A 14,349-nucleotide genomic window follows, 5' to 3' on the forward strand; every position below is an offset into this window, starting at 1 on the left:
CATAGGTTGTTAAAAAAACAAAAATAAAGCCCAGAACTGCTGTATTTGAACAGACAGAACAGAAAGCGTTTGAAATATGTGACTCTTAAAATACAGTCACAGAGTTGCCTGAATTCACTGGAAACGTGTCATATTTATCTCATCTTCTAAAAAGGGACTTTATCTGTGGTTATTATCCACTTGTTTCAGCTCTATTCCTCCCTGTTAATGTCATTATTGGACAGTAAATGAACCTGTTAGCATTCTGATCATATTGAGCTCTCAGGTTTGTTTTCTGTGCCTTCATCTCAGATGTGAGTGGATACGTTTGCTCAAAGGTTCTGTGCTATGTCTCGTAGTGGAGCTTCACATTGCCGCTTTTAATAATCGTCATGGTCTCTGAACATATGAGACATTCTGGTTTTGAACTGTCCATTGGAAGATATAAGAGTCCATTCTTGGTTCAAGACTCTAGCTTATCAGAATACACATATTTATTTGGCTGAGTAGCGTCACGTGAGATGATTTACAAAGCATGTAGTTGATCGGTGTGAGTGCCGTGAAGGTTGGAAAAGCTGCGCCGGTTGAAATAGAAGCTCCATCAAAATGTAATAATTCTCAATTAGCTCTCGGTTCAGGGTTCAGATACAACGGTGTCTTGGACCGGATCCTCCTATTAGTGACCTCTGCTTTATTGCATACATACAGACCTTAAATACTCTGGTATCAGAGAGGTGTATACAGGATGGACTTCCCAATCTGACACAGTATTTGAAATCAGTGTGACATGAAGAGGTTCAGTGAGGTGTAAATGCAGCACCTTCCTTCATACTCATCTGGACTGTTTTCTTGAACTACTTTAATAATTATCCTCCAGGGGTCATACAAGTGTCTTTTCTTGTCTGAGGTTCAGAAGTCTACATTCATCTCTATTAATGAAGTTGTAACCTCTCGTCCTGAGTCTTTAGTTTACTTAATCCAGTAGTTTATCTCGATGCAATGCTCACCCACCAAGAGTTGTCGGGTTGGTTATAAGCCAGTTTGGAGTAGTCATATTTAGACCCATCGGTCCAAACATATTTGTTACCATGCTGAAAACAAAAAAACAAACAGGGATTACCTGTGGATGACTACTGTACTAACATTCATACAGTTTGTGTTTTTCATCTAACCATCCGATTATGATCAGATTAACGATCCACTGGTCAGATGGTTCATAATGCTCCATGATGTTTGACTCCAATGTCTCTGCATTGGAGTTGTCTCCTGGATCCTAAATCACTGGGATTTTAAAAAGTCAAAGTAATCCAGAATAATATTTTTCAAGACTATAATTACATCTTCAGCACTACACTAGAGCAACAGCACAAGCCCTTTACTATTACAGTATTACACGATGTTGTCTTTGTATTTCACGCCATGCAATTAAAAATGAATTCTCAGTCATAAATATTGTTCTTTCTCCTACATCTCAGAGGTATTTTGGGTGGTCGAGATTGGTTATCACTGCTGTAAGTTAGTATATTACTAATTGTAAAATGGATAAAACAGCATAATACATACAACAGTGCAGTGAAAGATTGATATAAGTCCTGCAAAAAACTATTAATACTAAATGCTATTAAAAAAAAAAGATTATGCTATTTTGTGACAGTTTGGTTCTTACATAGTGCAGAGGCCGACATGGACAACAGCACCACCTCCAGAAGCAGGACGGCAGCTACCACAACAGGATTCACTACCTCTCACAGCACTCTACAACTGGAATATCACCTGGAAATGCCACACCGCTCAACCCGATACAACAAGACACTTCAGTGTTTACTAGTTTTCTAACCCACATATCAGATTTACCTGTTCTCGTAAAACCTCCACAAAGAGATGTCTTCTCCTTCGTTCCATTGCAGTCCGTTTAAATACCTTTCACAGCCATCTCCCGTCTGAATGTTCAACTATTTACCTACTTCAACAACACCGTTTAACTTCCAAATCATCCCAGAAGCAGGATCCACCTCTATACAGTTACAACATTAGAATATGAAGCATCCATGCACAAACAAATCACTTCTTCAATACTAGGTTGAGTAGTGCAGTTCAAGAATTGCAGCTCTATGATTTTTTTCCAAATGCTGATATGTGGAATGGCCTGTATAGGACACACTAAAGGAGTTCTCAAAGTCCATATATCTGAGCATTAAACAACCAGCAGAGCAGGAAATATGTTCTCATCAAAGGAGCTGATATTACAAAATACCTCTCCCAAAAAGAGCTATTTGGGATTCACAAGCTCGACACTATAATGTATTCATGACCCGCATCCCAAAACAAAGGTACCGTCCTTGCGTGGAAGATGAATGTGATCAAACATCCACGGGGCATTACCAGCAGACAGGGAGGAACCGCAGTTGACTTCAGGTCTTTTTTATTGATGTTGGCAATGCCAATGTCTTTGATGAAACATGGTGGTGAAACAGAGAAAAAGAGCCTGATCTCACAGAAATATGTGAAAAGACAAAAACCTCTTAATAGCTCGAAACAGGAATGCAGGCTTGAATTTGTCCATCATATGAGCTTCATTGTAAGTTAATGCCACCAATGGAAGCACACATATGCAGAGGACTGAAGTGTGCAGACATTAATTAGCAAATGCCTGTATGGATGGTAAAATAATAAATACATTAGAGTTCAATTTAAAATATATTACTCTGTCAGTCACAACCTGGCTCAAGGTTGGACTGAATGGGGAGACCCCACATGTGGTCTGGGTTTGTTTTAATCAACTGACAAATAAATAAAACTAAAAGCCCAAAAGGTGAAAGTCATGAGACAGAGAAAGATCCCAGAATCAGTCCAGGTGAGCGGACAAGCTCCACCCTCCAATCCCATGCAGGTGAGGACAAAGAGTCGGTTTCAGAGGAGCTGATACTGAACGGGCATTATTATTATGTATTCATCTAAGGATGATTAAGAGTTAAACATACATATTTGTTTGCTATGAAAGCCCTTCAGGGTGAGGAGTAGTCCTGCAGAAAACAAATGTAATGATGAAAGCAAACAGAAAGATCATCTGTCTATTCTAATGGGTAAAGTGCAATATGGTGCTGCTGTTCACTATCCAACTGCCAACAATGATGAGCAACTGCTGCCACTCAGCAGTCCATGTGATGCCAAGCTGACATCACTGTACAGACAATGACAGACATTTTCACCACCTTATGACCACAGACCAAATTATTTGATGTATTAGATTATGCTTGTTTAATATTTCTAATTGAGTTTTTTTTTTTAATATTTTACATCAAAAATAGTAAAAGGTTCTGTGCTCCCCATTTTGACTGGAGAACAGATTCTTCCAGACCACGGCGAGACCTCCACCGCGGCCGGTCAAGCGTGGAGTCCTAATAAAAGAACATTTCTCAGTGCAAAGTTCATTTAGATGGATGCATTCCATTTCCCGTTGCAAGGTTTCAGTCAGAAATCAAAAATCTCAATTATGACTTTAAAATGTGAGCCTTGTTGGCTACTGAAGAGTATTATGAATACACTTTAAAACGTATAGACTTGCTCATTAAAGAAATGTCTGTGTAAATTACGATACTCCTTGTGCCTCTGTAAAATTGTGTAACATTGTAAAACCATGAAATGGATCTCACTGATACTGGATGTTTATAGACAGAGTGCGTAAATACCTCATGATACCGCCATGATTGTAAACTATGTAATGGATTTCACTGTTACTGGACTGACCAACATGTGACTGACAAAATGGCAGCCGCCATTATAAGGTAATCTTGTAAAGTAGGCCCAATCCCGGAAACAATGTCCTCTTTGTGCCCACACACGTGCCCAATGTCCCCCCTAAACCCTCAAACCCTGAACCCTCAGGGACCTCTTTCAGGCTCTTTCCTCAAATAATCAATTTACTCGTTTTTGTCAAAACTGCTTCAATAACAAAACAAAATGTTTGCTGAATAAATCTGTTTAAAAAAAATTATGTAATTTCTGCTTGCATTCCTCTGATTTCATGTGTTTTTATGTTCCATCTTTAATCCTTAATTTTGTTGTGTAACTGTAATTTATCGGGCTGAACACCAACGTGCCTCTTTGTTTACCTTTTTTTTTACGTCTCCATTGGTAACTGCGTGTTTAACGTCACATTGCAATGAGTTGTGGGTAATTCCCTTCGGCAAAATTGGCATCTAATGCTTACTTACGGAAAGGGTTCATAAAGGGCTCAAAATGTCTGCCAGAGAGCCCTCAAACACTAGACGATTTGACAGTGGGACAAAACTAAACCCTCACGGAGTTAGCGGGAGCGCGCCTCAAACTCTGTGAGTCTGTAAAGGTGGAGATTGAGGCCCAATCCTAATCTCCACCCTTAAGCACTCACGGAGTTTGAGGCGCGCTCCCGCAAAGTCCTTGAGGGTTTAGGGCTGTCCCACTGTCAAATCGGTGAGTGCTTGAGGGATCTCTGGCAGACATTTTGACCCCTTTATGAACCCTAGGGAATTACCCACAGTTCATAGCAATGTGATGTTAAACACGCAGTTCCCAATGGAAGAATGGAGACGTAAAAAAAAAAAAAAGGTAAACAAAGAGGCACGTGGGCGTAGCCCGATAAAATACATTTACACTTCAACATTACGAATTAAAGATGGAAAATAAAAACACATGAAATCAGAGGAATGCAAGCATTATATTTATAATGTTTATTTACATTCATCAAACATTTAGTTTTGACAAAACGACTAAATAGATCATTTAAAATGACTTCTCATCTCGTGAGGAAGATGTTCAAATCCGTGAATAAAAAGTATAAAATAAATACACAATTGTACACTAACATTGTTAGTCACTGTTTATTTTTAATTAATCTCAATGAAACTTGAATACTTCTTAATTCAGTATTCATTCATTCTAGTGGAACGACTGTGGTTCAGTGCTTAGCATGCCCCTCTTTCAATCAGGGGGTTCGAACCCCGGCTCTGCTAGTCCATGTCGATGTGTCCTTGAGCAAGACACTTAACCCCGAATTGCTCCCCGTTGCTGTGTCTATGGTGTATAGAGCACAAATGTAAGTCGCTTTGGATAAAAGCTTCAGCTAAATGAAATGTATTGTGGAGACGTTAGAGGACTCATCAACACAACACAAGCTACTTAAAACACTTAATAAATATCCGATCAATAAATCAAAACTGTCAATAACAGCAGAGATGATGGTTGAAGTTTCTCCTAACGGTCACGTGACCATGAATTTAGGCGGGGTCAAGATGATCTTCTATACCAGGGCTGCAGTCGAATAGTCAAAAAATGACCTCCTAACGTCTAAAAGCACTTTTCCTTGACCTCTGTAAAAACGTCACGGGGTCAAGGAAAGATGGAAAGGAGAATGCATGAGGAGTTAGGAAGAGACAACCGCGGCGTTTATTAAATCTGACTCCACTTTCACTAAACTACGTAGGTGTGATCGTCAGGCGGCACCTCGGTGAGTGCATCGTTTCCCTTCCATCCTGGTGGAAATGTTTGGGAAAGGTTAGCCATTTTATGCCTCGTCTGGGCCATTCGGCCTAAGTTTCTATTTTATTTGTAGATATATATTTTTTTTTTACTATTTTATTTAATTTAAATTCACCGTAACTATTTAAATATAATACGGTTGTATTCGAGAGGGTTATTAATTATATTACCACAATGGAGCAAAAGATTGTTTAAACTCAAATTGTTTCACTCCATGTAAAGCCTGTTGCTGTACTTCCTAATAACTCCACTGGAAGAAGGCAATAACCATGTTACCCCCTCAAAAAAATCACATATGTACTTTGTGTTTTCTGGCTGTTTTTCTGTAGGAAGTAGAAATGTGCAGAAATGGAGATTTCACATGTTTATCTGAACCTCTGGTCTACAAAGAAACTGTGAAAGCTTAAAAAAAATCCTTGTGGCTGGAAAAAGGACACACAATTGTTATTGTTCTAAATTTTTCATATGCAAATGTTCTTATTCTTTTTTAATTTTTATCCATAACACGGCATTGTCTCTGCTCTTACTTTGAGGTGCAACACAAAACAGAGAAGTATCTCCCAAAATAACTTGCTGCATGTGAGAGTCCCTGTCCTGGCTGCTGATTTAAGATGGAGAGAAAAGAAAAAGAGTGGGAGACAGAGGTTCTTGTTTACCGCAACAGTAAAAAAAAGGGTTCATCATGACAAGATGTAATGAGGGAGTCGAAGCTGCATTCCATTTTCCAGCCTTTTTTGTGAGAAAAAAAACCCCATTATAGAAGCCAGAGAAAATAAAAGCTTAAGTTAACAAAAAGCATTAAACCTGAGATAGAGAGTTGAAGTGGAGCCTTTTGTCTCGTTGGCTCCAGCAGAACATGGCCCTCACATTTTAGATCCCTTTACACTCACTGATCCAGACAAAACAGGAAATTGGGGGGCATTTAGGCAACAGTCGAGCCTTTGACCCTTGAACCACAGCGCTCCCTGTCTTTGAAGTGAAGAGAGAGAATCACAAGCAATTACATGTGATGCAGAGTGCCTTCCCTTGAACATTTAGCCTCCACTGTGTAAACAGAATCAGAGCTCTCTGAGTGTGTTTGGCAGAGCGGTGGGTGTAGTCTGCTTAAAGTTTATGATCTCTGCTGGGTTTTGGCCTTCAAACTAAACTGACCCAAACACCTCTCCCTGTTTGAGTTGCAACAAACGACTGGCTTGTATTAGTAGTAGTGCTTTATCTCGCTAATAACATACAAGCATGACTTTTTCCAGCATTATCCATTAAGTTGAAAACAACACCGGCCGGGCAGCGTTCACAGCTCCCACCGTGGCCTTAAAAGGAAGCTGTCAAGAATTCCTGCTGCATTTGACTGTGTGTGTGTGTGTGTGTGTGTGTGTGTGTGTGTGTGTGTGTGTGTGTGAGTGTGTGTGTGTGTGTGTGTGCGCATGCTTGTAAGCATCAGACTTGGTGGCAAATACTCAACCCTCCTCAGAGATTGTCACCTCTGTTTAACATCTCGCTCATCAGCCGGTCATCTGCTCCTGTTTGTCACATTGGCATAAAAGCACAGACGTAATGTAATGTCTCTTCTCTTAATGTGCCACAGCCTTCAGCAGATTAATATACTATATTTGTTTATTCTATGGAACATGTTGCTTTTGGACAATAACATATTTAAATAAGAATTAGGTGTCTGCACATAAACACCTCCCTGAAAACGATCTATCTCCTCGTCATACTGGTACATAAATCAAATATAATCCTGCGCACTTTTATATTGTCGTTAAAATGTAAGTCAGCTGCCAAAGTGTGATCATTACTGTAAGGGAACACTTTTTTTTGATGGTCTCATGTTAATATTAATGTAAAAATAAGTTGCTACATCTTAAAACACAGTCACTAATTGCATCTCCGCCTGATGAGTACTTTTAAAGGGGAACTCCACCGTTTTGACACATCAAAGACTGTTTTCAAGTCTGGCGGAGTTTTATTACATATGAAAGTACTCCTGTAACATATATTTTCACAGTGTATTAAATGGATTAGATGTCTCTGTTTGCTTGGTGGAGTTTGATGATGACACCAGTGATGCGCGTCAAAACATCTGACCTGGAAGTCTTGTGGCTTACTGGGTTCCAGATGTAATCTGACCTTTAATTTAAAGCATAGTAATATAATGGCAAATCAATTTATTGGGATATTGGAATACACATCCAGAGTAAAGGGAATACAATGCAATGTTACTAACACTTAGCCACGAAGAGTCAGAGCAGTCCATCAACGCTCTAAATTATACGACAAAATTCTAATACAAGGTCAGCCTCAGGACTTCGACAAAAAGCACATAACTGCAACGTTCCTGCCAGTGACCTTTGTTTCATGTCATTCTCCGCCATCGTCGTCTCTCTCTGTCTCCTCGAATGTTTCCTGTCTTTCTGTCTGCGATCAAACAACAAATAAATCAAGCGACAAAGCCCTATCACGTAAACAACAAACAGATATTTATCCGTTCTCCAAAAATGGGGTTTAAAGCAAGACTTGAAAACAAAGACAGTGCCGACAGGTACGGTATGGAGAGCTCAGGCATCAGTTCAGCTCTTACAGACTCTTAAAATCATCAACATCAAGATTGAAACATCCTGAGGATCTTAAGGCTTGTTTTAGCCATCAATCTCAGTTCCGCTTTGTGAGGTCATTCATACAAAGTTACCCACCGTTTTCTGCCAAATCCTCATTGGCAGGGTTGTGCACTTGAGGGCATAAAAATACATTTACATTTTCTGGCTAAAGCAACGCCATGCAGCTGCAGTCTCATGAAGAAATGCTAACTAACTGTCAGTGCGAGTTAGCTTCACATTATTCTTGATTTGGAGAGACATCATACATGAAGTGCTTCATTTGTGAATGCATGTATTTGAGGCGATTGAATAACAAATCGACAGACGGCCAATGATGCGACTATACTATACTTTACTATGTTGTAAACTCTCAAGTACATATTCTTCCTGGGCACAGCCCACATTAATTATACCTCTATTCATTTCTTTGTTTGGTTGTTTGTGTTTTCATTTTTGAAAAAAAGGTCCTCCGTGAGGGACCACAGCCATTAGTTGCAGCGGTGGCGCCACTGTCCGCATGACTCCGGCTGAACCAGGATCAGTGAGGAACAGGCTCCGTCCCACTGGGTTCCCTTCCTCTTCCTTTGTTTTCATCCCGTTTCCTTCCTCGTTTTCTCAGATACTGTTCCCCCCGATGGAAGTCTAAACAAAATACAATACTGTGAAAGTAAACAAACGCACAAATATCATGTCCTACAGGACAGGGTTTTGGTTGGTGCTTTGCCAAAGGAGCTACAATATGGATACAATAAGTCATCTGATTTAGTCATCTGATCTTGTAAAAATGATGGTTGAACTGCATATTATACATACTAGCCCTCAATTGCACTAGGTATCTGACTGTACTATTTTTATTTTTATTCTGTTTGTATTATTTTTAACTGTTTGTTTCATGTTATGTTTTGCACATTTTTGTATGTATTTTGTCTTTTCTGTGGACCCCAAAAAGATTAGCGGCTGCTAAGGCATCAGCTAATGGGGATCCAGTAAATAAACTAAACTAAACTAATATGGACTGACTGGAACTCCATGTGGTTTGTGACTCTGGTGAAGCAAAATACAAATGTATTATTTGATTTAGCATATGTTCACAAAATTGAAGTGAGTGTGCTGATTCAGAAAGAAACAAGGTGGTATAATGATTGGACGACAAGTTGGTTGTTTTCCTCTTTGCCAAAAATTAACTGCATGGCCACTTTTGTGTTTCAGAGTAACAGATTTTGATCAGATCTTAAATCCTGAGCTCATACGCTGTCCCAACCTCCAACGGCCAAATATCTGTTGGCCAAACTGTTATCACAAAGTGTTCTTGAATATAATGTTGTTGAGTTGTTGAGTGTTTTTTCGCAACAGTTTCTCCAATGCACTGGTAGATAAGGAAGTATACTGTCAAACCTCAAATGTACTCGAAGTATAATGGGATATCAAATTGAGGAGAATTTATGCTCAACAGTTCAGCAACTCTGTTAGACAAGAGGTAAATATGATGCATCCTATGATAATGATTAACAATCTCATGGTCTGTGGCACATGGCATGTTATTAAAATGTGTTCAAACAGGACTTGCACTGCATGTTATCCCACTTTCTCTTAAATAAATGCTCAAAAATAGTCAACACGTGAGTCTGCAATGGTGCACATAAACACTTGAATAATCTGAATGTGTCTTTGCTATGCAGCATCCATCAACCTGAACCGTCGTTAACTTGCCTAATGCGTGCATTAACATTAATGAGCTTTTACACACTTTTTACGCAGCTCTTGTGTCCCCCTTCTCCACCACTTCGATCACATCCATCCTCGCCCACCTCATGCTATTAAGACCTATAATGGAAGTCTAGATTAATGGTTAATTTCCAGGAAACCCCTGTGTTCTGTCATAAAGTGCTTTCCATTAATTAGTGACTCTGTTTCTCAGAACGGAGAGGGAGAGCAGAAGAGTGATTAATGAGCTAACTAGTGCAGCCAACGGCTCGCCTAGCTCCAGTAGTGAGCGTGAGAAGAGTCGGACCCACAAAGAAAGGGAAAGAAAATAAATATGTGGCCCTTGAAAAAAAAAGAACTGCATGGAAATTCATTGAAAGGGTAGCTGAGTGCAGTTTCAAAGGGATTGTGGAACATTAGAGCTGAACTGAGAGAGAGAGAGGGCAGAGAGAGGCTTGATTACGCCCTCTATGGTGCCAGAAGTCCAGCAGACGGTGATGGGTGTGTGCTGCTCAACGGAGAACTGTTATTGGGAAAGCAGTTCAGGCGACTTCTTGACTGCATTTGCTCTCTGAAGGTGTAAGGTTCATTCTCCTGAAGATGAGATATCGCAGCAGAGAGAAACATGCAGCAATAACATTTTAGGTCTACGCTGAATGTTAATTAGACATTTTGCATCCTCATAAAAATACCAAGAATCAGTTCCAACCCTTTGAACAAACACGCTTACCTCAAATTAATATTGGATGCTGTTTAATGTAATTGTTGAAGCGGTTGACATTTTCTCTGAAGAGATGAGAAGATCGATACCACTTTCATGTATGAATGCTAAATATAAAGCTGCAGCCAGCAAGTTATAACTTGGACATGTAACCAGACGGAGCCAGACCAGCAGTTGAACTCCTTGTTTTCTTTATGCTAAGATAAGCTAACCTGCTGCTTACTGTAATTTAATATTTAAAGGAATGGATTAGATCAAAAGATTGAAACCACCCTCATATTTGTTAGTTAAATATGAAGCTACAGTAAGCAGCTGTTTAGCTTAGCCAGCATAAACACACAAACACAGAAACTGTCCAAACATTGTTTGTTTCATCTGTATAAAACCCCAAATTAAAAAGAATTAGTGGGCTGGTATATTTTAGTATTTTTTATTTTACCATTGGACAGGGCTAGGCTAGCTGTTTCTCTGTTTCCTGTCTTTACGCTAAACTAAGCTAACCGGCTGCAAGCTGTAACCAGTCAACAGAATACAAGAGTGGAATCAATCTTCTCATATAACTCCTCTGCAAGAAAGTGAATATGTGTATTTCCCAAAATGTTGAACTATGTCTCGTTAACGCTTGTTAACGTTACTAACCCGCGCCAGTATTTCTGTACAGAGATTCTGAAGGGCAGCCTGGCATTAGTCCAGTGGTATGGCTAGACATTATCTCCAGCACCGCTGCATGTTTTGATAAGGGGGCCTCCTAGTCTCTCCTGTGCTGGCCTGTAAGTGGCTGGGAGTGAGCAGCAGGAGTGTTTGTGCATGCAATGAATGTTTATGTACGCATGTGAGTGTGTGTGTGTGTGTGTGTGTGTGTGTGTGTGTGTGTGTGTGTGTGTGTGTGTGAGTGCAGAGTAAACTGCCGCCTTGGTGGGGCAACATACTGTCTCTGGTCTAGAGGAGAGCTATTAGGGGAGCGATGAAGCTGATGACATGTTGTTCCTGTGACAGGTCGCCGGGCCCCAGACTCCTCTCTGCTGCCGCTGCTGTTGGCGCTGTGGGAGCCCACGGGTCTGCTGCTGGACAGACACAAAGACGCAGGGACTGAGTTTATTTTGGGAGGTGGTTTGGTGCCGGACACCCTGTCTACTTTCCCACCAACCTTCATACACCTCCACCCCCCTCTTCCAACACTCAAAACACACACACACACACACACACACACACACACACACACACACACACACACACACACACACACACACACACACACACACGCAACCAGGATAATTTGACATGGCGTCAATAATAATTGTTGATCTGACACAGAAAAACAAATCTGGTTTTGAATCATCTGTCTCCAATCCAGTCTGAATGAAGTACATACACATTTTATTATAGTGTTCAGTTTTTGAAAATCCCATTTAAAATAACCTTTTTTCTGCAACTTTTTTTTCAAAAATGTGTGTCCCTGTTTCAAATCCATCAGTTGACTATTCATCTAGTCTATCTAATAATGGCATACAAATTAAAATATATATATTAATTAAAGCTTAATTAAAACAAAAAACTCTATTGAATGAAAGTTATGCTTCTCGTCTTCCTCTCCTGCCATTGTTTATCTTCTATTTCTGTTCAAGGAATCAATGCACAAACAGTAGTAATGAGTGAGCATGTAATTCAATGATGGTGTGGCTGCACAGACTATTGCTTTTTTGTCAAGTGTCCAATAACCAGTATCCCTCCGGTCAGCCGGCCAGTTTGTCCTCTTTATATTTTAGTGATGCAGACCGTTTTCTGACTATTGATTCAGGATTCAGGTCATTTTAAGAGAGCTTTATAAAGGGTTAGGGTAAATAATCTATTTGTGAATAATATAAATGTATTGCACTTGGTCTCTGTGTACATTAGCCACTTCATATGTACACACATTTGTTTTTATTGCACACTTTGGAACTGTAGTTGTGCATTAATGCATACCGGAGTGCCAGAATAGTGGGATGTGATAGGGAGGAAAATATTATTCAGGTAATTGCCATCCTGTCTCACACTAATTACCACTTGGTTAGACTTCGGGTTGGGTCTGTTGATGTCATTGCTGCGGTTATTATTTCATAATTTTACAGTTGAATCTTTACAACATAGATACGTTTTATAGGGCAATATGACAAAGAGCAGATCCTGATATTTTGAACAGACTGTTGAAGTATACATAGAAAGTTATAATTAGAATAATTATTTGTATTATAAAATACACCCAGACTTTGTTTTCACACCTGAACTGATAAAAAAAAGGCTGTGTTTCCACTTTGACAGCTTCCTGTGCAACTGAGTGTTGACTATTAGGAATGTATGTTACACCCACTTTGATGTATGTGTTTGACTCGGCTGACGTAATAAACCCCATCTGACTATTCTTTTCAATTTCTGATTCATACAGAAAACAAAAATAAATAGAAAACAACAACGGGTTATAATCAATGCTGCTGAACTTCTCATGTGTCTGTGATATATATATGTATATATATATATACATATATATTTTTTTAATTATGAATAAAAAGGTTATTCCTCGTTTTAACGACCACTAAATCACCGGTGGCTGTGAGTCCCAGTGGTGTTTATGTAGCCACTGAAACATTCAACTATGTGGACAAAGCTCTTCCGAAACACTTCTCTCTCTCTGCATCTGATTGAGTTACACAGGGAAATACATTTTAAACAGGTGCCCACTGAAGCCACACACACACACACACACACACACACGGCTCTCCTCTTCTTCCTCGACTCTCTTCTCCTGTCATTGTAACTTGACTCCCATGTCTTCAGCCTGCCCCGTCGTCCCTCACATACCCAGTATCCTGGTCCTGATACTCAGCACACATGCTGTAACTGGAAGAGCCAGTGACACGCAGGGTGACCTCTTCTGATACGAGGTGTGAACGGTCCCCCCACCAGGGAGGCTGTACTAATCCTTCTGTCGTAACATCCACTTGAACCCACGCTTGTAGAGTTGTTAAAATGCCACTCTCAAGCCGTGGTGGAGGTGGTCACGTTGGCACAGAGACGGGCAATGGGAGGACTGGCGTGACGCCACTTGGGGATACCCTAACCCCCTGTTTACCTCCCGTCTACCCCCTGTGCTCTTTGCTAGTAATGTTTGGTCCTGCTACTAAACTGTGTAGAGTCACTCTTTTGTCACTATTTTAGGGTTTGTAGTTTAAAGGCACAATGTGTAGGATTTAGTGGCATCTAGTGGTGTGGTTGCAGATTCTACCTGTAACCAATCTCACCTCTAATGCATAAACCCTAACCAATCCAACCAACCAAGGTAACGTTACGTATCAGAAGAAGATGTTGTATTTTTTACATTTATTCTAAAGGCAATTTTGTATTATATTGTAATATTATAGTGTATATATGATATGAAGGCAACCGAATAAATAACAGTAATGATATGTGGACCTCATCATCTATCAATTCTATACATTTCAGAATAATGAATAATCCTGAAATGTATTATAATTTAAAGTTATTATATTGTTGTTGTTGAGTTTTAGGGACTTTCTTTTTCACATGCTCATTAACAGACCATAAAGGCATTTTTATTTATTATTGTATATCATAAACTATATATTCCCCGATTGTAGTTGTGATTTTCCCTGCGATCTCCACGCTGCAGAACGTTTCCAGTTTGAGCAGAGCAGGATGTTGCGTCTTTAAGAGTTAAGAGTTAAGAAACTTGAAACCAGCCGTGTTTGCGCAACAATCAGTGCGGCTCCCAGCCGCCAAAGTGTCTAGACTGGCACATGATGGCGGGAATCAACCAATGGCTCCAGAGCTTTC

The sequence above is a fragment of the Taurulus bubalis genome (genome assembly GCF_910589615.1).
Source record: "Taurulus bubalis genome assembly, chromosome: 4".
NCBI lineage: Eukaryota > Metazoa > Chordata > Actinopteri > Perciformes > Cottidae > Taurulus > Taurulus bubalis.